The sequence below is a fragment of the Narcine bancroftii genome, chromosome 1 (assembly GCF_036971445.1).
Source record: "Narcine bancroftii isolate sNarBan1 chromosome 1, sNarBan1.hap1, whole genome shotgun sequence".
NCBI lineage: Eukaryota > Metazoa > Chordata > Chondrichthyes > Torpediniformes > Narcinidae > Narcine > Narcine bancroftii.
The window spans coordinates 335,763,508-335,785,330 of record NC_091469.1 but is presented as its reverse complement, the minus strand read 5'-3'; the positions used below and the strand labels follow the sequence as shown (position 1 = coordinate 335,785,330).

Below are 21,823 nucleotides of genomic sequence, written 5' to 3'. Positions count from 1 at the left end.
TGCATTATCCAGGGCAACGACACTGAGTGAAGGACACAATGAGAGATCCACAGAGACAGATGTGAAGCTCCATGTGAACCTGATCACTGAATCTTTTCCCATATCTAACGAAATCCAAGCAGATCACAGCTTAAACAGAAAAGGACACAGCTCTACAGAAGGTCATCAAGAATCTGAATGAAGGATGGCCTAGAAGTGAATGTCAGCCATACTACAATATCAGAGCTGAGCTGAATGTTGTCAATGGGCTTCTACTCAGAGAGAGCAGAATTATCATTTCTCAATCACTGCAACAAGAGATGCTGAAAAGAGTGCATGAGGGAGACCTTGGAATGGAAAAATGGAAGAGGAGGCCAGAACTGCTGTTTATTGGCCAGGGATAAATACGGACACTGTCTGAAACATAGCACAAAGCAGCCAAAGGAACCCATAATCATCACTGACTTACCAGTGGAATCATGGCAGAAATTTGGGACTGATCTGTTCCACCTGGATGGAAAGAATTACTTGTGGGCTATTGACTATCTATTGAACTATACTGAAATGGCACTGGTTCCTAACGTGTCTGCTGCTTATGTGATCAAATATAGGAAATCGGTCTTTGCAAGACGTGGAATTCTTCAAATCATCTACAGTGACAATGGGCCATGCTACAGTTGTAGAGAATTACAGAACTTTGCAGAAGAGTATGATTTTCAACATGTGACTTCAAGCCCTATTCATCCCCAGTCAAACGGTAAAGCACAAGACAGTGGCTCAGATCCTTATTTAGCTCTGTTGAGTTTCCGAGCTTCACCACTTGAACATGGCATGGCATCTATTGAGCTCCTGAGAGATATAGACTACACACCACGCTTTCCTACTTTGCAGACCCAAAAAAGAGAAGATGTTAAATGGAAACAAAAGCATCTGCAATGGAGACAAAAAAGCAAGCAATGACAAGTCAGCAGGAAGGTTAGGGCCACTGGCACAACATGATACAGCGAGTCTCAGAGATTCCAACTCCTGACAAGAAAGTCACTCTCCTGGAGGAAGTAAATCCAAGATCCTACACAATCAGAACAGAGGATGGTCAAATACTGAGGAGGAATCAAAAGAGTCTGCTGAACATGCAAGTGACACTGCAAGAACAGACAAATGCAGAAGATCCAGCCTGCAGAGCAACAGAGGAAACACCACCAGTGATGGACAGTAGTGGACTGGCAGAGCCAACACATGAGAAGATCCACGAATGTTATCAAAGCACCCGACAGGCTGAATCTCTAAAAGAATGAGAACTGCACACATAAAAAACCCGTGTTGCTGATATTTGTGTTTATGGTGGTGTTTAACTTTAAACTGAAATGAATACTGTATTAGTGCGTAATGTTGGTAGATTGAACATCTTAAGGAAATGGGATGTGGTGATAGACTGCTAGTGATACTCCTGACCACTACAGGGAGTTGGAGATGCAACGCTGCACCTCAGGTAAGATACAAAAAATGGCTTCACCACGAGGTCATGAGTTATTAATAAAATACTAATAATATGAAACAACCTAAGTTTTTTTTATTAATTAAAAAAATAATACTGGTGTCATACCAAACCTCCTCAAACTCCTGAGGAAGTAGAGGTACTGATGTGCTTTCTTCATGATACCATTGGGGCATTGGGTCCAGAAAATATCCTCCGAGATAGTGACTCCAAAGAACTTAAATTTGCTCACCCCCTCCATCACTGATCCCCCAATGATCATTGGATCATTCACCTCTGGCTTTCCCTTCTTGAAGTCAACAATCAGCTCCTTAGTTTTGGTGACATTGAGTGTGAAGTTGTTGTTGGTGCACCATTCAGCCAAATTTTCAATCTCCCTCCTGTATGGTGACCCATCTTCTTTCTTTATACAATCCACTACCGTGATAGTCAGCAAATTTGTAGATGATGTTATTGTCGAACTGTGCCACACAGTCGTAGGTGTAAAGTGAGTATAGCAGGGGCTAAGAACATAGCCCTGTGGAGCTCCAGTACTATGTGCAGGAGATGTTCTTACCAATTCGATTGTGGTCTGGAATACAATCAAAATAAAACAGAAAATCATGGAAATAATCAACAGGTCATGCAGTGTTTATGAAAAAAGGTAAAGATTAGTGTTTAGAGTCAAAGAATCTTCATTGGAATTCAACACGTTTGAGAATGAATTATAAAAGGGGAAACATGTTTGACCAATGCAGTGGAGCTCTTGGGGATGAATTTAGTCAAGTAGGTGAGGGACAAGTAGATTTTCAGGAAGATCCCACACAGAAGGTGGCAGAAAATCATGTGAATGAAATAGATTCAGAGTTGTTTAACAGATAGAAAACAGGAGAAATACCTAGATCTTTCTCAGATTGACACACAACTAGTAAAATACAACTTGGACTGCAATTGGGCCACAGATAATCTCCATTTGTATCGATGATATGACCGAATGGACCAAGTGTAAAATTTCCAATTTTGCTGATTAAACACAACTTAGTGATGAGAGAAATGATGAGGGCAAAAGAATCCTCAAAGGTCTATAGACAACCTGAGGGAATTGATAAAATCTTGGCAGGTGGATACAAATAGACAAATGTAAATTTATCTACTTCAGCAGAGAAAACTAAAATATTGAAAGATGGTGAAAAATTAGGGAGCATTGAAATTCAAAGCTCCTGGTTGTCCTTGAACAAAGTAATGAAAGCAAACACACAGGCCTCCAAATAAATTGGTAAGGAAAGTGATATATTAGCCTTAGCTATGAGAAAATTTGAGGATCCAAGTAAAGGGACATTACTACAATGATGTTGAGTCGTGGCAAGAATGTAACTTGTGCACAATTTCAGTCTCCTCATCTTGAAAGGGATGTACTTCCTACAGAGGAGTGCAGATGAAATGTCAAATACTGATAGAGATTAAATAGGTCAGGCTTCTATTCTCTGGAGCTCGAGTAATAAGAGATTCTGTTTAATATTTGGACAGACTGTTTTAGGTCTTACACACACAATATTCCACTGTAAAAACAGTTCTGGGTTCTGTGATAATTGATTTCCTATAATTTGTTCCAGGAGATTCCCTGGATCCACCCAGAAGAGTCTCATCTGGGGACATGACCAGGTTGAATGTAAAAAAAAGTTCCTATCTCCTCCCCACATCTAAATCATTGATCCAAAATACCTGATTTTAATTTATTTAAATTTTGTGATGTGAGATATAATTGGGGCAAAAAAATTATATCGCACAAGTCTTTATCTTACATTTATTGTGTTTGTCATACAATCCCAGCATAAATCGGACCAGCTTTGTTCACCAAGTCATATATTTAAGTCTGATTCCCAAATATGTCTAGACTTATGTACCCCCTGTTTAGGGGTTCCTGTTTGAAGTAAGAGCTTGCATTGGCAGTGGCCAGGAAATGTATAATGGTTACTTGGAAGTCTGGTTCCCATCTAGGTATAGCTTGTTGGAATGCAGAAATGCATAGTTGTGTTCCCCTCGAGAAGAATGCCTTAAGAAATAAGTATGGCATGTTTTTGGAAATATAGCAGCCATATTTACAAAATGCAAGTGTAAATATTTAGCTGTGCCCCCCCCCCCCCACCCTCGAGACCTGTGTCAACGTTCCCTCGAGATCTAGCTAAGTCATGGAAATTTGAAGCCTATGGAATAGGCAATGGATCCCCAACAATTCCCCTTTCTTTTCTCCTTACTGTTTTTTCCCTTGGGATTTCTTATTTCTTTACTAATTCTCTCTTTTCTTTTCTGTGGGAGGGCGGAAGGATTATAGTCATCATGTATCATAGATCATTAGCTCTTTTTCTGTATTTGAAGTATTCTATTTTTTCTTGTTGATTGCATATTTGGTTTTAAAAGATGTAAATAAAGAGTAATAAGAGATAACGTTAATGAAGCCTACAATATTCTCAGAGGAATTGATAATGTCTGCTTGGCCTGGCAGTGGAATCTAGAACTAGCATCCACAGCTGATCAATAAATACAGCAGGTGGGGGGCAGAAGTGAAAAGATGCTTTTCTTTTCCCCCACTTAACAGGATGAATCATTGGAATTATCTACTCTTTTGGACTGTAGACGTTCAATCATTGATTGGACTCAAAGAGAGATGGATTGATTTCTAGATGTTGGAGGACTAAAGCGATGGAGGATCAGACTGGAAAATAGCTCTGAGATGGGCCCTGCACTATGATCTGTTAGACGCCAAAGAGTGGGCTTGAGAGGAAAACAGTTTTCTTGCTCTTCCTATATTGTTATATTCTGACATGGCCACAGTTAGGGGTCAGTGGAGTTAGTAAATACATGGCATTATGAAGATGAATAGTTGGCAGGTCAATGGGATAAGAAGCATTTAATTGGATATCCATTCATCAATTGTTATTGATCATTGATTTTCACAAATTATGCATGATTGATTAAGCAGTTACTCTCCGAAAAAGAATAATGAGAGCACATAACGTGCAGCAATCATCAACTTTGAAATAAATGGTGAATAGGATGTGTGAGAGTAATAGAAATTTTCAGCCTTATTATAAATTAAGTAGTTTTTCAGTTCTGCTTAATTTTCTGAAAGTTGAAGGTTACAATTTCTATTGATATTTTAAGATTCAAGATTCCTTTATTGTCAGGTAATTAAAAACAGTGCAATGTACATGGAATTTAGTTTCATCTGCTGTAAAGCAGACAGATTCACTAGCAGCAGAAATTGCTTGAAGTGCTTTATATAGAGAAAGAGAAGCAAAAGTAATAGATTTTAATTTTTTTCACAATTAATTTCAGTCGGCTATGAAATTAATTTTATGATTCATAGAACACTATAGCACAGAAACAAGCCTCTTTGGCCCTTTAGTCTGTGCCAAGCTATCTTTTTTCATCTAGTCTTGCTGACCTGAGTCCAGTCCATAGTTCTCCATACCTCTCCCATCTATGTACTTGTCCAAATTCTTCTTAAATGTTAAAATTAAGCCCACATTCACTACTTCAGCTGGCAGCTCGTTCCACACTCCTGCCGTTCTGTATGAAAAGGTCCCCCCAATGTTCCCCCTAAACTCTTTTCCCCTTTCACTCTTAAACCATGTCCTTTTGTTTGTATCTCACCTACACTCAGTGGAAAAAGCCTATTGACATTTACTCTGTCGACCCCCCTCGTAATTTTAAATACCTTTATTAAATCTCCCCTCATTCTTCTACACTCCAGGGAACAAAGTCCTAAGCTGTTTAACCTTTCCCTGTAACTCAGTTCCTGAAGTCCAGGCAACATCCTAGTAAATTTTCTCTGCACTCTTTCTATCTTATTGATATCTTTCAGACATCACATACAACCCAGAGATTTCTTTTCCTACGGGTGCAGCAGAATTACCACAAAATGGTAGTGCAATAAAATTAATTGTACACAGCGTAAAACATGTAAACAAAAAACTGTAAACAGATAATAAATGTAAACAAACTGACTGCAATACAGAGAGGACAAAAGGAAAATCAATGAAGTTCACAAATAAGAGTCCTTAAATGAGTCTCTGATTGAGTTTGTTGTTGAGGAGTCTGATGGTAGCAGCTGTCCCTAATTCTGGTAGTGTGAGTCTTGTGACACCTATACCTCCTTCCTGATGGCAGGAGCGAGAAAAGTGTGTGCGCTGGATAGTGTGGATCCTTGATGAATGCTGATGCTCTCTGCCAGCAGCATTCCTTATGGATGTTCTCAGTAGTGGAGAGGGTTTTGCCTTTGATGTCCTGGGCTGTGTCAACTACCTTTTGCAAGGCTTTACCTTAAGTGGGGTGTTGGTGTTCCCATACCAGACCTTGATGCAGCCGTTCAGCACACTTTCCACCACACATCTGTAGAAGTTTTCCAGGGTTTCTATTGTCATATCAAACCTCTGCCAACTCCTGAGAAAATAAAGACACTGACATGGTTCACAATGATCATGGGATCGTACACTTCTGGCTTTCCTTTCCTGAAGTCAACAGTCAGCTCCTTAGTTTTGGTGACATTGTGTGCAAAGTTGTTGATGCAACCAAGTTTGCAATCTCACTCCTGTATACGGTCCCATCATCTTTCTTTATCCAACTCACTACCATGGTATTGTCAGCAAATTTGTAGCTGATCTTATTGTTGCACCGAGCCACACAGTCACAGGTGTAAAGTGAGTAGAGCAGGGGGCTAAGAACAGAGCCCTGGGGTGCTCCACTACTGATGGAGATTGAGGAGAAAATGTTCTTACTAATCTTCACTGATTGGCATCTGGAGGTGAGAAAATCCAGGATCCAATTATATAGTACGGTGTTGAGTCCCAAGTCCTGGAGTTTGCTGATTTATTTTTGAGGAGATGATTGCGTTAAATGCTAAATTGTAGTCAATAAAGAGCATTCTGATGAATGCATCTTTACTGACCTGGTGTTCCATAGCTTTGTGGGGGATTGGTGAGGTCTGGGCCTTATGTCCCATTCATCCATGGAAATTGCATGCGTAATACATTGCCTCACCTTTCTCTGTGTAGTGTTCACCACGTGACCACTGTCAGGCATGCCAGGCAGGAGATCACTGCAAATGGCCTCTTCTGCATTACTGCATCCATAGCAACACCTTCTCATCGGTGTCCCCCATTTTCACTGAGTTTTCTGTGTCATAATGTGACTAAGTGTCCAGCAGTAAAAATGGATGGGTAGGATGAGTTCATTAGCCTTGGTTTGTAGCCAGCCAAAGAGAAGGAAAACTGATTTCAAACCATGGCAGATGGGGCTCATTAGCCTTGTCAGGCCATCCATCTAGGAGAAGGACACTCTTACATAGTACCTGCGACCCGATGACATAGCTGGCGCTGTCCCAGCTTGCATGGCTATGGCAGAAAAACCTTGGGTGTAAAGGGTGAGGCTAATACTGTACATATTCCACTCCACCTAAAAAAATCCATTGCGCAGGCTCGAAGGAAATGCCCATGTCTATGGTCCTTCCTAAATCTTCGTTCGTGAAGCCAAACCATGATGATAGTTCATGGGCTTTGTGTAAAGCCAATGAGATGCATCCACCTGTGCTACAGTAGGTGAACTGGAGCACATTCATGTCACCACTCAGACAGGAGTTGATATAATGGTGGCCAGTAACCTTGCTCACTTCAATCTTCTCAGGAAGTGTTGTCACTGTTATGCCTTCCTGACAAGTGAGGAGATGTTGAGTGTCCACGATAGGTCACTAGTTAAGTGAACACCAAGGAACTTGGTGCTCTCCACTCTCTCTACTACAGAGTTGTGGATGTGTAGTGGAGGGTTGTCATTTCTATTCCTCCTGAAGTCCACAATCGTCTCCTTCGTCTTGTCCATGTTGAGACTCAGGTTGTTACTCTCACTCCATTTCACAAGATTTTGCACCTCTTCTCTGTAGTGTTACTCATCATCATTTATCCATTATAATAAAGCATGCAAGTTCTGCAGGTGTGACAGATTATGCTGTATATAGATATGATTTGGGGAGATAAAGTGTGACAGGTTTTTTTTAGTGCAGGTCACATACAAACACTTCAGAACAGAGCTCATTTAAAATACTGGAACTCTGCTGAAGCCAAATAGGGTGGCTCCTGGGGGCCTTTGCAAAATCTTTGGAGAGTGCCCAAGAGACTTCACTAATGGATTGTTGTTTTGAAAAGCATCAGATGAAAGAGATTGGAGGAGGAGTTCGGAGCTATAGTCTGTCTGGGAGTGCAGCTTACTCTTCTAAGAGGGTCATGTGGTTTTGCAAGCAGAGAGAGTCAAACAGGTTTTGAGAGACAGACCGAGACAGACACCGAGACTGAGACCCTTGTGGTTCATGCAAGAGGAGAAGATTGGCTGCCCAATGTTTCACTTGAAATAAGTTAAACACACAGGAACTCTGTGATGACCTGAAAGAAAGAGGTTATCATCTAGAAAACCCTGATGGGTAAGTTTCTTCAGCAAGACACTGACATGACTGATTAAAAAGGATCAGTTTGTGTCCAGGAACAGCAAATCTCTCTCTGAAAACCAACAAGAACCTTCCTGAGTAGTAACCATTTACCTTTCAAGTACGAAAGCCTAGTGAACTTTATAAATGTTAAATTCTGTGCACAGTATAAGAATTGCCTCCAACCAGTAAACTTGGAGAAATGAGGAGTGAGATTGGACTGTGAATCAAAGAATTTTTCTGAACTCACACACACATTACATACACGGTGCGCTTAGAATTAGAAGAGGGTTAAGTTAGCTTAGTTAAGTTAATAGTAAGCTAAAATTTGATTCTATTTTCATGTTTAAAGATAATTAAAAGCAACTTTTGTTTAAGTAACCATTTGTCTTGGTAAATATCTATTGCTGCTGGGTTTTGCGGTCCTCTGGGCTCGTAACACAGGCTTGTGTGAGATTTCTTTAGAAATTCCTGGTACATTCTTTTCACATTCATACAAGATCCCACATCTTCATTTCTGGAAAATAAGTTAGGATGTGACCCTTTGAAGTTTAGAATTACTCTCATCAAACAGGACTTGTGAGATCGGTGACAAACCCCAGCAATGAGGTGTGTGACTGCTCTAAACAGAGTGACATGTTTAAATTTAGTTGGCTAACTAAAGCGGCAGGGTAAGATTGTTAGAAATAATTTTGCATCCTGCACAACATAAAAATACAAAGCAACATTCTTTAAACAAATTAATTCATTTGAACAAGGAATTCCAACATTGGAAGATACAAAATAATTTTCTTTGCTCCATAAAGTGAATGAGCAAAATATTGGCAAAATGATGAAAAGCTCGACCTTCAACACTATGATCCCTTCAGTTCAGCATTAAATACCAGTATCCCCTCAAAACTGTTCAGCAAACTCCAAGACCTGGAAATCAACAACATCCTGTGGAATCGGATACTGGATTTCCTCACCTCCAGACCACAATCAGCGAGGGTTGGTAAAATCTCCTCCACAATTTTCATCAGCGTGTGAGCAAAACAGGGCTTGTTAGCCTCCTGCTACACGTCTCCAGAATGGAGGACCATCGCCTTCCCAAGATCGTATTATATGGCGAGCTCTCCACTGGCCACCGTGACAGAGGTGCACCAAAGAAAAGGTACAAGGACTGCCTAAAGAAATCTCTTGGTGCCTGCCACATTGACCACCGCCAGTGGGCTGATAACGCCTCAAACCGTGCATCTTGGCGCCTCACAGTTTGGCGGGCAGCAGCCTCCTTTGAAGAAGACCGCAGAGCCCACCTCACTGACAAAAGGCAAAGGAGGAAAAACCCAACACCCAACCCCAACCAACCAATTTTCCCTTGCAACCGCTGCAATCGTGTCTGCCTGTCCCGCATCGGACTGGTCAGCCACAAACGAGCCTGCAGCTGACGTGGACTTTTTACCCCCTCCATAAATCTTCGTCCGCGAAGCCAAGCCAAAGAGAGAGAAGAAGAAAGAAGAAGAGACACACGCTTTACAACTACAACTGAGCAGCTTGGTACGACACTAACACCATCTACAAATTTGCTCATGATACCATGGTATTGAGTTGTATAAAAAGGGGGCAATGAGTCAGCATATGGGAGCGTGATTGAAAACATGGCTGAATGGTGCACTAACAACAACCTCGCACTCAATATCACTAAAACAAGGAGCTGAGACTTTAGGAGGGGAAAACAGGGGTGTACAATAAATAATCATTAGGGGAAAATCAGAGGTGGAGAAGTCAAGCAAATTTAAATTCCTGGGAGTCACCATCTTGGAGGCCCTTTCCTGGATCCAACATACGAATGTCATCACGAAGAAAGCATATCAGCACTTCTTCCTCAGGAGTTTGTGGAAGTCTGGAATGACATCGGAAACTTTGGCAAACTTCTACAGATGTGTAGTGGAAAGTGAGCTGACCAGCTGCATCATGGGCCGGTCTGGGAAACAGATTCCTCTGAGCAGGAAGCCTGGCACAAGGAAGTTGACAATGCCTCAGAGAATCACAGGCAAAACTCTTCCCACCATCGAGGAAATCTAGAAATTCCACAAAGTTTGGAAGAGTTGCTGCCCTCCACCATCAGATTTCTAAACAATAAATTCATAGACTCATTTATGGACATCTTTAAATGCATATTATTTATTATTGAATATTTATTTTCTGCATTGCACAGTTTGTTTGCACTTTTCTTTGTTTACATTTCACTCATTTGTATGCATATCTTTTCTTAGCTACAGTTTTTTGCTCTAGGACTAATTAGAAATTTTTGCCTGGCCTGCAGGGAAAAGAACCTCAGGGTTGTATGCGATGTCAGGCATATACTCTGACAATAAATCTGAACTTTGTAAAGCTGCAAGCTATGAGGACATAAGCTGAGGTCCATAGAAATGTATTAATACATTATTTAAAAGGTACAAAAGCATAGTCTAAAAGAACAATGTTATATTTGTATTTCTATCCAGAAGACTGGAGAACAAAGGAATAGAAGTTATCTTGTAGCTATACAACCCCCTTGTCATTTCACACCTGGGCCACTATGAGAGTTGATTGCATCACAAATTAGTGAGAAATAAATAATCTTGGGGGAGTGAGGTGTAGATTTAGAATAACAGCAGGTGAATTTAAAGGAATGCAGGAATAACAGGGGTTGAAGAAACCATTGGTGCACTGGACTAGACACCAGCAACTGCAGATTTTCTTATTCACCTGAATTTAAAGGATTGAATCTGTAGAGATAACTGAAAATAAGGTTTCAGTTTTTGGAAGTTAGTTAGATCACAACATTTTCAAAGTATTAAAAACTGATAGTGCAGATAAAAACAATTACCTTCATTTGCAAAGTTTGTGAAGATTATCATCAAATTCAAAACTGGCAAACATAAGTGTGTGCAGATATTATTAGAACTCTCTCTCCATTGTTCTTTCAGCATTGAGCTCCACTCAAGGTCTCCAAAGTGCTTATTCAATTGCCTTTGAATAGTCACAGCCTTTAAGATAACAGAGTCATTCCTTCTGTAAAAAAAAGAAATAATTCCTTTCAGAAAAATAAATCTTGTGACAGAGTATATAGAGGTGTTTGGGAGATAAATTGGGAAAGGTTTGTTAGAGCAGGTCACGCATAAACACTTTAAAATACAGAATTTTTGCAGGAGCTTTTGCAGGAGTGCTCAGACTCATGATGGACTGTTATTTGCAAAAGAGCAACAAATGTAACAACATGCAGGGCAGCTTTGTCTGGAAAACAGAACTTGATGTCTGGAGGGTCATGTGATCTTTGCAGGCAGAGAGCAGAGGAAAAAAAGCAGGCTTCTCTTTCTCTCTCACATGAGAGAGAGAGAGAGAGAGAGAGAGAGAGAGAGAGAGAGAGAAAGAGAAGCTAGCAAGCTTTGGAAGACGACCTGGTCAAAGGAGAGGATTGGCTTTCCGGTGTTTCCCTTGGAATATGAGAAACAGGAAGGAACTCTGTGGTGACCTGAAACAAGAAAAAACTCTCTCTCTGAAAACCAACAAGAACCCTTCCGAGGGGTAACCATTTACTTGTTAAGCACCAAAGCCTGGTGAACATTATTAATGTTAACTTCTGTGCACAGTACAAGAACTTCCTGCCACCAGTGAGATTGGACTGTGAACCGAACTTACACGCACATTACACATACGTGTGCTTAGAGTTATAAGGGGTTAAGTAAGTTAAGTGAGTTGACAGAGATGTTAAAGTTGAATTCTATTTTCATGTTCAAAGATAATTAAAAGCAATGTTTGTTTAAGTAACCCTTTATCGTGGTGCATATCTATTGCTGCTGGGTTTTGGGGTCCTCTGGACTCGTAACAATCTAAACATCACTTCTACATACAGAAATTAATGCTGGATCAATCACCCAAAAAATTATCTGCCAGTAGCAGTTCATCCATACTCATTGTTAACCAATGTGTGAAGTTTGCACTTTTCTTCATTGATCTTCCATTGTCCCTTTCCTGTCACATGCTAGCCTAATCCTTGATTAGGGATTAGAAATTGGAAGTTATATTTCATCAATTCACAAAATCCAAAAACTGGCATTTCCCCACAGAAACCTGGAAATGTAAGAAAGACTGCCATTTGCAGTAGTGTCATTTTGGTTTCTCTCAAACTTAACTCCTCCAGAGGATGCTTGGGATTTTCTCTCATCAGAACTACCGTCTTGTAACCCATGACAGATTTGAGATGAACTTTGGACAATCCCAGTGTTCAATACACCAGATTTAAAACAAGGATATTGCACAAGCATCCAAGTTGGACAACACTCATAGGTTTAATCTTCACACACCCACAGATCTACACTCTGCAGAAGAACCACATTTTTTTTTAAATCCTGCAGCTGTACTAATTTGGCACTGATCATTACACCAGCTACAGTCGAATTATAATGCCTAAATACCTCTCAGTAACTCTGCAGTTACATGCCACAAACATCAACACCAAGAACTGAGTTTAATTAACACAAGCTAGTATTAATTTCAGAGTTTCATTTCCTACTGAAGCTTGAGAGCAAAAACATATATGATATCCTTGCTTTTCTCTGGGTTGAACTAAATGTTATTCTTCAGTTATTCTTTTTTTATTGTTTTTAACATATGCAAAATACAAAGGTACATATGGTATTAATAATAAAGTAAATTAATATCATGACAAATTAAAAAAAAAGGAAAAAAAACATATTCCTTATCTAAGAATCAAACCCCACCCTATGAAGGTTGTTGGCCAAGTTAAGAAGTCCCTACTACTAATAACTATGGGGTCATGAGATTATAAAAACAAAGATTATTAATCTACAAGTTTTGAAAGTAATTAAGAAAAGGACCCCAAATAGAAAAAAAAATTAAGATTGATTGCGGTAGTAGAACACCTAATCTTTTTCTAGCAAAAGTCATGCCATCGCATCTGACAACCATTGAGTATGATTTGGGGAGGGGTGGGTGGGAGATCTTCCCATCTCAGCAAAATGGCCCTTCTAGCAATGAGGGAAGCAAAAGCCATTACATGGGATTGTGAAAAAGTCAATATTAAATCCATTGGCCCACTCACTCCAAAAATAGCAATGAAAGGACGAGGAGTCAAGTTAATATTAAGAATTAATGATTAGGTATGAATTACCCCTTGCCAGAAATTAAAGAGAGAAGGACATAACCAAAACATATGATACAACATCCCTTTATTCTTCAATTTTTAAAGCAAAATTAAAGGAGTTTGGATTTTTCCAATATTTTAATAAAAAAAATTTATGGATTTTCCCAAATTTTGCCTTTCACTTGCCTCACTCATGGAAGAGGACGAAAAAGATTTTGTACTGAATGATAAAAGATTCACTTCATTTTCTAACCTCCACATAATAAGAAGCTTGACTCATTTTAGAAAAGGATACTGATAGAAAAATGGTCACAATGAGCCAGGAGATGGGTAATGTGTCCTTTAGTTGATGCTTCCAGTCTATCAATCAAAAGAAAGAAATTAAGTCTGGAATCAATGACAAATATTTTGCAGAAATGATGGAGAGAAATTTGATAAGAATTTTTTTTTTAATCTCAAGAAAGAAACATGTGGATTAAATCTGAACAAAAATATACTCTGTTGGCAAACTCGGTGGGTCAAGGAACCATATTTCAGCATCTGAAATCTCTTCAGCACCCCCTCCAAACAGGAGATTTTCAAACTGTGCTACATGATCCCCCGAAGAGAATTTCTGGAAAAGGTGTAAAGTTACATAATGATCAATTTATTGGGCCATGAAAGTTTGTTGCCACGAGGGATGGTGCTAATGAGAGAGTTGCACTGAGAGAAGATTTAAGGGGAGAGTGCTAAAGATGATAAATCCCCACATATACAAGGTTAAAATTAAATGGTGATGGATATGCATGGCAAACATGAAGTGGGTACACAATTAAGTGTGGAAAATTCTGTATTGGAAAACCATGCCCTTTAGTTCTTCTATTTGGATTTTCTCAAGAAGAAGAAATAGTATTGACCTCAGAGGCGAATTTTAGCATTTACCTCATTGATAGCAAGATGGGCAATTTTGATGAGATGGAAAAACAGTGCCCCATATATTACCTATTCAATGGTTACAGGAGGTAATGGCCTTCCTAAGTTTAGAAAAAAAATTAGATAAAATGTTAAAGATCTAAAAATGAATTTTTAATAAGATGTGAGGCCTGTTCATAGAGTATTACCATAATTTAACAAATTAGGATAGTTGCATGCTCCAAATGTCATCTTTCATTCCCTAAGTATTTCAGATACACAATCAAACCTTGCTTAGTGGGAGGGGTTTGATTAATGGGGGGGAGGGGGCATTCTTTTCCTTTTTTTCCTTTCTTTTAATTTTTTTTTCTTTTGAGATATTTTGTAAAAGGGAGTTGATCGAGAGGAGTACACAAAATTTTTCATACGTATTATTTTAGTATTATTTACTCCACAGTTGATGCAACAATTGTCAGCAGAATTACAAAAGGCAATGAGGAAGCGTACAGGAGGAAGGTAGATCAGCTCGTTGAATGCTGTAACAAAAACAGCTTTGTGCTCAATGCCAGCAAAACCAAGGTTTCTTGGGACCTATTGAGAATGAATTAAATTCATTCCTGAAAGACACCCACATCGTATCAGGCCTTTCAATTGATGTTGGAGCAAGTGTTCATCTTCCATAAAACATATGCTCCTGTGTTCAAATCTTGGCAATTCAGAATCAGGTCATGTTGCAACATTGCTGCAGTACAGCATTGTGGACCTCAGGAGGTTAAGGGAACATGACCCAGTCCTCATCGAGGGCTCAGTAGTGGAGAGGTTCTCCAGTGACTATACTATATGAGGAGTCATCAAACACTTTTGTGAACTTCTACGGAGATACCTTGAAGAGCATTCTGGTTGGTTACATCACTGCTTGGTTTGGAAGTGCCAATTCTCAGGACAAGAATGCACTCCAGAGTGTTGTTAACATCACAGGCACCAGACTTCACTCCATCAAGGACATCTATATGAGGCTGTGTCTTAAAAAAGCAACTTCTATCCTCAAAGATCCCCACCACCCAGGCCACGGCCTCTTCACTCTGCTAGCATCGGGGAAAAGGTACAGGAGCCTAAACACGAGCGCTCAGCGGCACAAGGACAGCTTCTTCCCCGCTGCCATCAGATTCCTGAATGATCAATGAACCAAAGGCATTGCCTTACTTTTCATGTGGAATTATTGTTATTTATTATTTGATATAGTAATGTCGTAAGATGGTTATAAAATGAATGTTTGCTCTATGTTTTCTCATTGTTTGAAAAATAGCAAGATTCATCTTTTTTGAATTCCAAGCATATTACCATACCTTTCCATTGGCTGAACTCAATCTGAATGGCAAAACTAAGGCCGACGATGTGTTGACGTCCTTTTGAAATTGCTCAATCCACATCAATTACTGTGAAAACTAACGATGTAATCACAAAATTAAAGAGAGGACAGCTCTTTAGACCTCCTGCATGAAAGTCAATTTATCCAATTATTTACTCCGTCACTCAAAAAATTTACCCCGAAATAAAACCTTTTTATAAATTCTAGTAAAGAGATGTTAAATTGATAGGCAAATAAAAACATTGTTACAAAGAGAAAGTGCACAGCAGGCCATTCATTAGGCATAGGGAGAAAAGTTGTTTACCCCATCTATTAAGTTAAATCCTAACAGATTGTTTTCTGCTACAAGAGAACCAGTGAAGTACAGTGGTTTCATTATTTATATATATATATATACACACACACACACACACACACACACACACACACACACACACACACACGCACACGCACACACATACCTTGAGAGTTGGCAAATCTTTTGAAAAGACAAATACGAAGGATTATTTATTTCAGATTTCTACATCTTTGCATCTGAAACATGGAAAAGAAGTTGGGATGGCACAGTAGCACAGCTGTTAGTGCAACACTGTTACAGCGCCGGTGACTGAGTTCAGATCTGGTGTTGCCTGTAAGGAGTTTGTATGTTCTCTCCGTCTCTGTATGGGTTTCCTCCAGCTGCTCCAGTTTCCTTCAAAATGTACCAGGTTGTGCGTCAATTGGGTAGCATGGGCTTGAGGGCTGAAAGGACCTGTTACCATGCTGGTTTCCTAAGCAACAAACTCAGACTCTTACTTTGCACATTATTTGGATGGATTTTTCTTTTTGTATTGAATAGTTTGTTTACATTTATCTCATTTGTATATGCATCTTTTCTTGAGCACTGATTTCTGCACTACTGAAGCAGAAATTCTGCCTGGCCCACAGGAAAAAAGTATCCTGGTGTTGCATGCCAGTTCAATAAATCAGAACTTTGAATTAGAGAAAGAGGTGGAGGTTTATTCCCGCTTTGGTTCTCTCCCTCCTCAAGTTTCAGTCATGTGTTGCAGCTATCCAATTAGTAAGATCCAGGATCCTGGATCTTCCCAGCATTCCCAACTCATGCAAGGACAACCTGACTCAACTTTTCATTCTCATGGAACAAAGTATTGTTCCAATTCTTGGCAATAAAGTGATAGCCACAGGGAGTTCATCATTTGATCCTAGAGGAATTGCAGATATAATCTGCAGCTCTGCACATTTGTTGTTCCGGCTAATGAGATCCTATTTTAAGAATAGAATTGATGAGACTACAAATTGAATGCCATTCATCAGAGACCATGGGACTAGATTTTCATCTTTCACAAATAGAACTCAACCTTTGGGGAAATAGTGCACCCATCTTAAAAATTCTGCTACATCAGAGTGCCTGACAGCCAGATGGAGTATGGCCCATCAAGAAAATAAACAATTTTATTTAATTTGCAACAATCAGAGTATCAGATATTTTGAAAAACTACATGTAAAGATTCCCACACAGGGTCTCTGTTTTTGTCCTTGTACCTCCCAACTTCCGGAGCTGGCAAGTACAAAGTCTAACGAGGATGCACAAAATTTGCTTGCAATTTCTTTCCATTTCCTGATCAAGTTTATTCATTTACTAAATTTGTAAAAAGCAAATAATTGTGCCATTTAATGCGACTGCAGATTGGATGTAACATACCCAACATTTTGTCAAAAGTAATATACCACTGTAGGTCAGCAGTGAAATCAGACTATAGAGGATTAATATACAAGGTTTGTTTTAAAAAAAAATCTCAGATCTTTTCAATAAAAGGAGACTGGCAGATGACAGTACCATTTCTTTTTGGATTACTTGGAAGAGAAATAAATTAATAAGGCAATAAAAGAAAGCGATGCCAGGTCTTTAAATCAGTAACTTCCTCTCCATTCTGCTTCTGTGAACATTTATCCATCTTTTTATACATATTAACTCTTTTTCTGCCTCATGGTAATTTAATGCATACTATAAATTAATGTACACAGTTGGTGTATTCTATCGACCTGTGTTGTTGCAAAAATGTTGGCACATATAGGCTTTACACTTGGATAAATGATAATGAAATTTCACATCATATAATTCAACGCGCTGACAATGACAGAAGCAATTGTGTTTAGGTTAAATGTCATTCTGCTTGAAGATGTATCCGTCTCAGATTCAGAGTACTCACACTTTACAAAGTGTGAATTTTACCCCACCCACCAACAACATCCCCCTCCCCCACCTCATATCAGCCATCCAGTGTGGCAGTATCAAATTGTCGCAGTCGCCTCATGGCAAATTAAGCTCATCAAGCACTGACTGAGGATGCAGAAAAGATAACTTGCAACCAGCACAGCTGAAAATGTCACCCATGAGCCCAGCTGGATTTGTCCCAAATTCATGATGTGAAAGCCAAGGCTTTAACACAGTTCCTGGAACTAAAGGCTTACTGTATACCCTGATTAATTGCTATGGAGTATAATGTATAGTTTAAAAATGGATTTACTGGGAGAATTAATCCCCACAATTTATTACAGTGTTGGAACTGATGCCGTTGTTTTTCTTCTTGATTCTGGGTTTTAGATTTAATAAGCATGAAACCAAAGTTAGTTCATACACAAAAAGAGCACGTTATTCTTCATTTGCTATCATAACACTTCCAACTTAAGACACTACCTCATAATTAGAACATCTCACAGTCAGTCAATGTCATTCCTTCAACAGACCATCTTCAACAGTTCAGTTCAAAAAATATGAGCAGTCTTTATGAGAGCATTGCTTGTTTATTTTTCTCCCAAACATTCCAGACTAGAAACTCCTCTATGCATAATATTTATGTCAAAGAGATAATGTTGCTCACTAGCTTTGCACACTTGATGCACATTCTCATAAATGTACTGGCATCACGGCCCCCAGTTCTTGCGTACAATCATTCTTAAAGAAGGTACAAGCAGCAGAATCACTGGGGGTGCTTTGAAGAACGAGTACTATTGGTGCCAGGTGAATGATGGAGCAGGCAACACAAGCCTGTTGAGCGCCATGGAGGTAAGCACATGTAGAGCTTTTGAACAGGGTCAGCACCAGAATGGGAGGTTAGAGGGGAGCATTAGTGATTTTGAGGGGGGCTCATTCTGTAGGGGTGGGGGAAGGGAGGTTGCTAGCAGGAACCTAACTGTCTTTAACACCATCTTCCCCTCCAATATGGGGCATGAGGATGCCCTTTTTACTGACACTTGATGCACGCTAATGATGTGGCCGGGGACGGGGGTGGAGAATCACTAACATGAATCTACCTGGAAGTTACTGACGCAGGAGGGAGTGGGATGAATCTGAAGGCCAGGGATGGCTGTGACTGTATGGGGGGAACAACACTTCATGGGGGAGAGCAATGCTCATGGATGCCCCCTTGGGGCCAACCGTGCTTTCGGGGGTTATGGTTCCACAATGAGCAAAATACATATTTCAGAGAAAAACCATCTTGGGACCTATTGAGAATGAATTAAATTCATTCCTGAAAGACACCCACATCGTATCAGGCCTTTCAATTGATGTTGGAGCAAGTGTTCATCTTCCATAAAACATATGCTCCTGTGTTCAAGTCTTGGCAATTCAGAATCAGGTCATGTTGCAACATTGCTGCAGTACAGGAGCAGGCCTACTGTCCTCACAGCATCATGCCAGCAGCTACTGGGCACAAAGGAGTTAAACCCTTCACACAGAGGGTTTTAATTCAGCAAAACCTGCAAGAAAAATTCAGGGGAGAAAAATAAAACTTAATTGAAAGAATTTCCAGCCTTTTAACTAAGCTGAATCATTAACCAACCATTGTCAACCAATTTGCAAGAATTCAGGGAGCCAACAGGAAACCCTGTCCATTGAATCTGGAGATTGTCTGACAAGGTCCTAGCACACGTCACCAAAAAGACTTCAGAGAACAAATCTATCCAGCCAGCATCTACGCTTTCAAGCACTTCAATAATTTATTTGCAACACTCCACCCCCTTCTTCAAGCCTTGGTCTGTTAGAATACAGAAAGTGGAAGACTGAGATCATGCACGGAAGCTGAATCAGTCAAGTTTTCTGTGCTGACCATAAATCACTGTCCCAAATATTATAATTCTCCATTCAAATTGTATTAGACTGGCAAAGGACACTTACCACTAACAAGCTTTCAGAGATACTGAGTTTCCTGCTAACACCCAGGTGATGCTTCATTAAACTAGATTATCTACACATATGATGATATGAAATCTGCTCCAAGGACCAAACGACTCCCTGTCTTAAAGTTATATGATGGGTAACATTTTACGATCTCCACTTTCAATGGAAATAAGGAATGTTGAAGAATTTTGAATTTTACATACTTTGTTCTCCATTCAACAATCAGAATACTTTTACTGAAAGCCATGCTTTAACAATCGATTCCTCTCTGGGAAATTTTACCTGACCTTCCATGCTTGACAAATATCAATAAATTATACTCTTCAGCGCTTGACATCCTGCTTTGCGGAAACTGCCAAAATGTTTGGCCTGGAAGTCAGCCTGAAGAAAACTGAGGTCCTCCATCAGCCAGCTCCCCACCATGACTACCAGCCCCCCCACATCTCCATCGGGCACACAAAACTCAAAACGGTCAACCAGTTTACCTATCTCGGCTGCACCATTTCATCAGATGCAAGGATCGACAATGAGATAGACAACAGACTCGCCAAGGCAAATAGCGCCTTTGGAAGACTACACAAAAGAGTCTGGAAAAACAACCAACTGAAATACCTCACAAAGATAAGCGTATACAGAGCCGTTGTCATACCCACACTCCTGTTCGGCTCCGAATCATGGGTCCTCTACCGGCACCACCTACGGCTCCTAGAACGCTTCCACCAGCGTTGTCTCCGCTCCATCCTCAACATCCATTGGAGCGCTCACACCCCTAACGTCGAGGTACTCGAGATGGCAGAGGTCGACAGCATCGAGTCCACGCTGCTGAAGATCCAGCTGCGCTGGATGGGTCACGTCTCCAGAATGGAGGACCATCGCCTTCCCAAGATCGTATTATATGGCGAGCTCTCCACTGGCCACCGTGACAGAGGTGCACCAAAGAAAAGGTACAAGGACTGCCTAAAGAAATCTCTTGGTGCCTGCCACATTGACCACCGCCAGTGGGCTGATAACGCCTCAAACCGTGCATCTTGGCGCCTCACAGTTTGGCGGGCAGCAGCCTCCTTTGAAGAAGACCGCAGAGCCCACCTCACTGACAAAAGGCAAAGGAGGAAAAACCCAACACCCAACCCCAACCAACCAATTTTCCCTTGCAACCGCTGCAATCGTGTCTGCCTGTCCCGCATCGGACTGGTCAGCCACAAACGAGCCTGCAGCTGACGTGGACTTTTTTACCCCCTCCATAAATCTTCGTCCGCGAAGCCAAGCCAAAGAAATACTTTACATTATTAATTTTGCTTATTTAAAATAATCGATTTGTGATGTCCATTGTCAGACCAAGACCTAGAAATTTGTCGGCGTGGAGCAAAACTTTTGTGCTGTGAATGATACGATTTTACTTTTAAAATCAAAAATACAATGGGGTACTTTGTGCATTGGTAATACCATCGGTACATGCATACAGAGGTGTGCCCAAGGCAATTGCCTTGGTTGTATGTTTTAGTGTCACCTGCTATAAAACTTTTCTGTGCATTGAGGTTCATCCAATCCATAGGAGGAAAGAGTGAAAGAGGATGACATTGAATTGTCCACTGCTGGGAATAGGAGACATCCATCTTTTTGCAGGGAGAATTTTTTTTAAAAAAGGTAATCCTTACTATATATTCAGATAACTGCAATCATCTCCTTAACCAATTCTCTTCATCTTGATATTATTCACTGCCCAACCAACACAACTAACTTCTCCTCCTCTGTGTCACCTCCATATTAGTCTCCCAAATGCATGCTTGCAGATCGGTCTTCCCCAATGCTCAACTAATTTTCTCAGAAGTATATAAACCAGTGCTTCTCAACATTTTTCTTTCCACTCACATACCTCTTTAAGCCATTGTTGCTCTGTGAATAGTAAGGGATTGCATAAGGTGGTATATGAGTGGGAAGGGAAGGTTGAGAATCACTGCTCTGGACCCAATTGTTACTGAAATATTTTGCTTGAGAAAAATGGTCATTGCCCCATCATTTCCTTTGGAGTTATGAAACCGTGCACATAACGAGTCAATTGGACATGATTAAAACAGTGGTTTTCAACCGTTTTCTTTCCACCCACATACCACCTTAAGCAATCCCTTACTAACCGCAGAACAACTATAGCATAGAGATTACTTAAAGTGGTATGTGAGTGGAAGAAAAAAGGTTGAGAACCATTAGTATAGATGGAAGGTCTTGCATAAACAAACATGTACATCAAACTGCAAGAAAAGGAGAATGAGGAAACAAACTGTAAACCTAAACAAAAATGGGAACAAGATCTGAACATAAAGATAAAGAAT

At 40.1% G+C, this 21,823-nt stretch overlaps 1 long non-coding RNA gene across 1 annotated transcript in view; it reads right to left on the bottom strand.

Annotated features, from left to right (window-relative positions):
• LOC138752240 (uncharacterized) overlaps nucleotides 1-21,823 on the bottom strand; it is a 192,176-nt gene that overhangs the window by 115,900 nt on the left and 54,453 nt on the right. Inside the window, exon 2 of the long non-coding RNA XR_011350440.1 lies at nucleotides 10,777-10,961. This is a non-coding gene — a long non-coding RNA (uncharacterized lncRNA). The remainder of the gene's footprint in view (nucleotides 1-10,776; nucleotides 10,962-21,823) is intronic.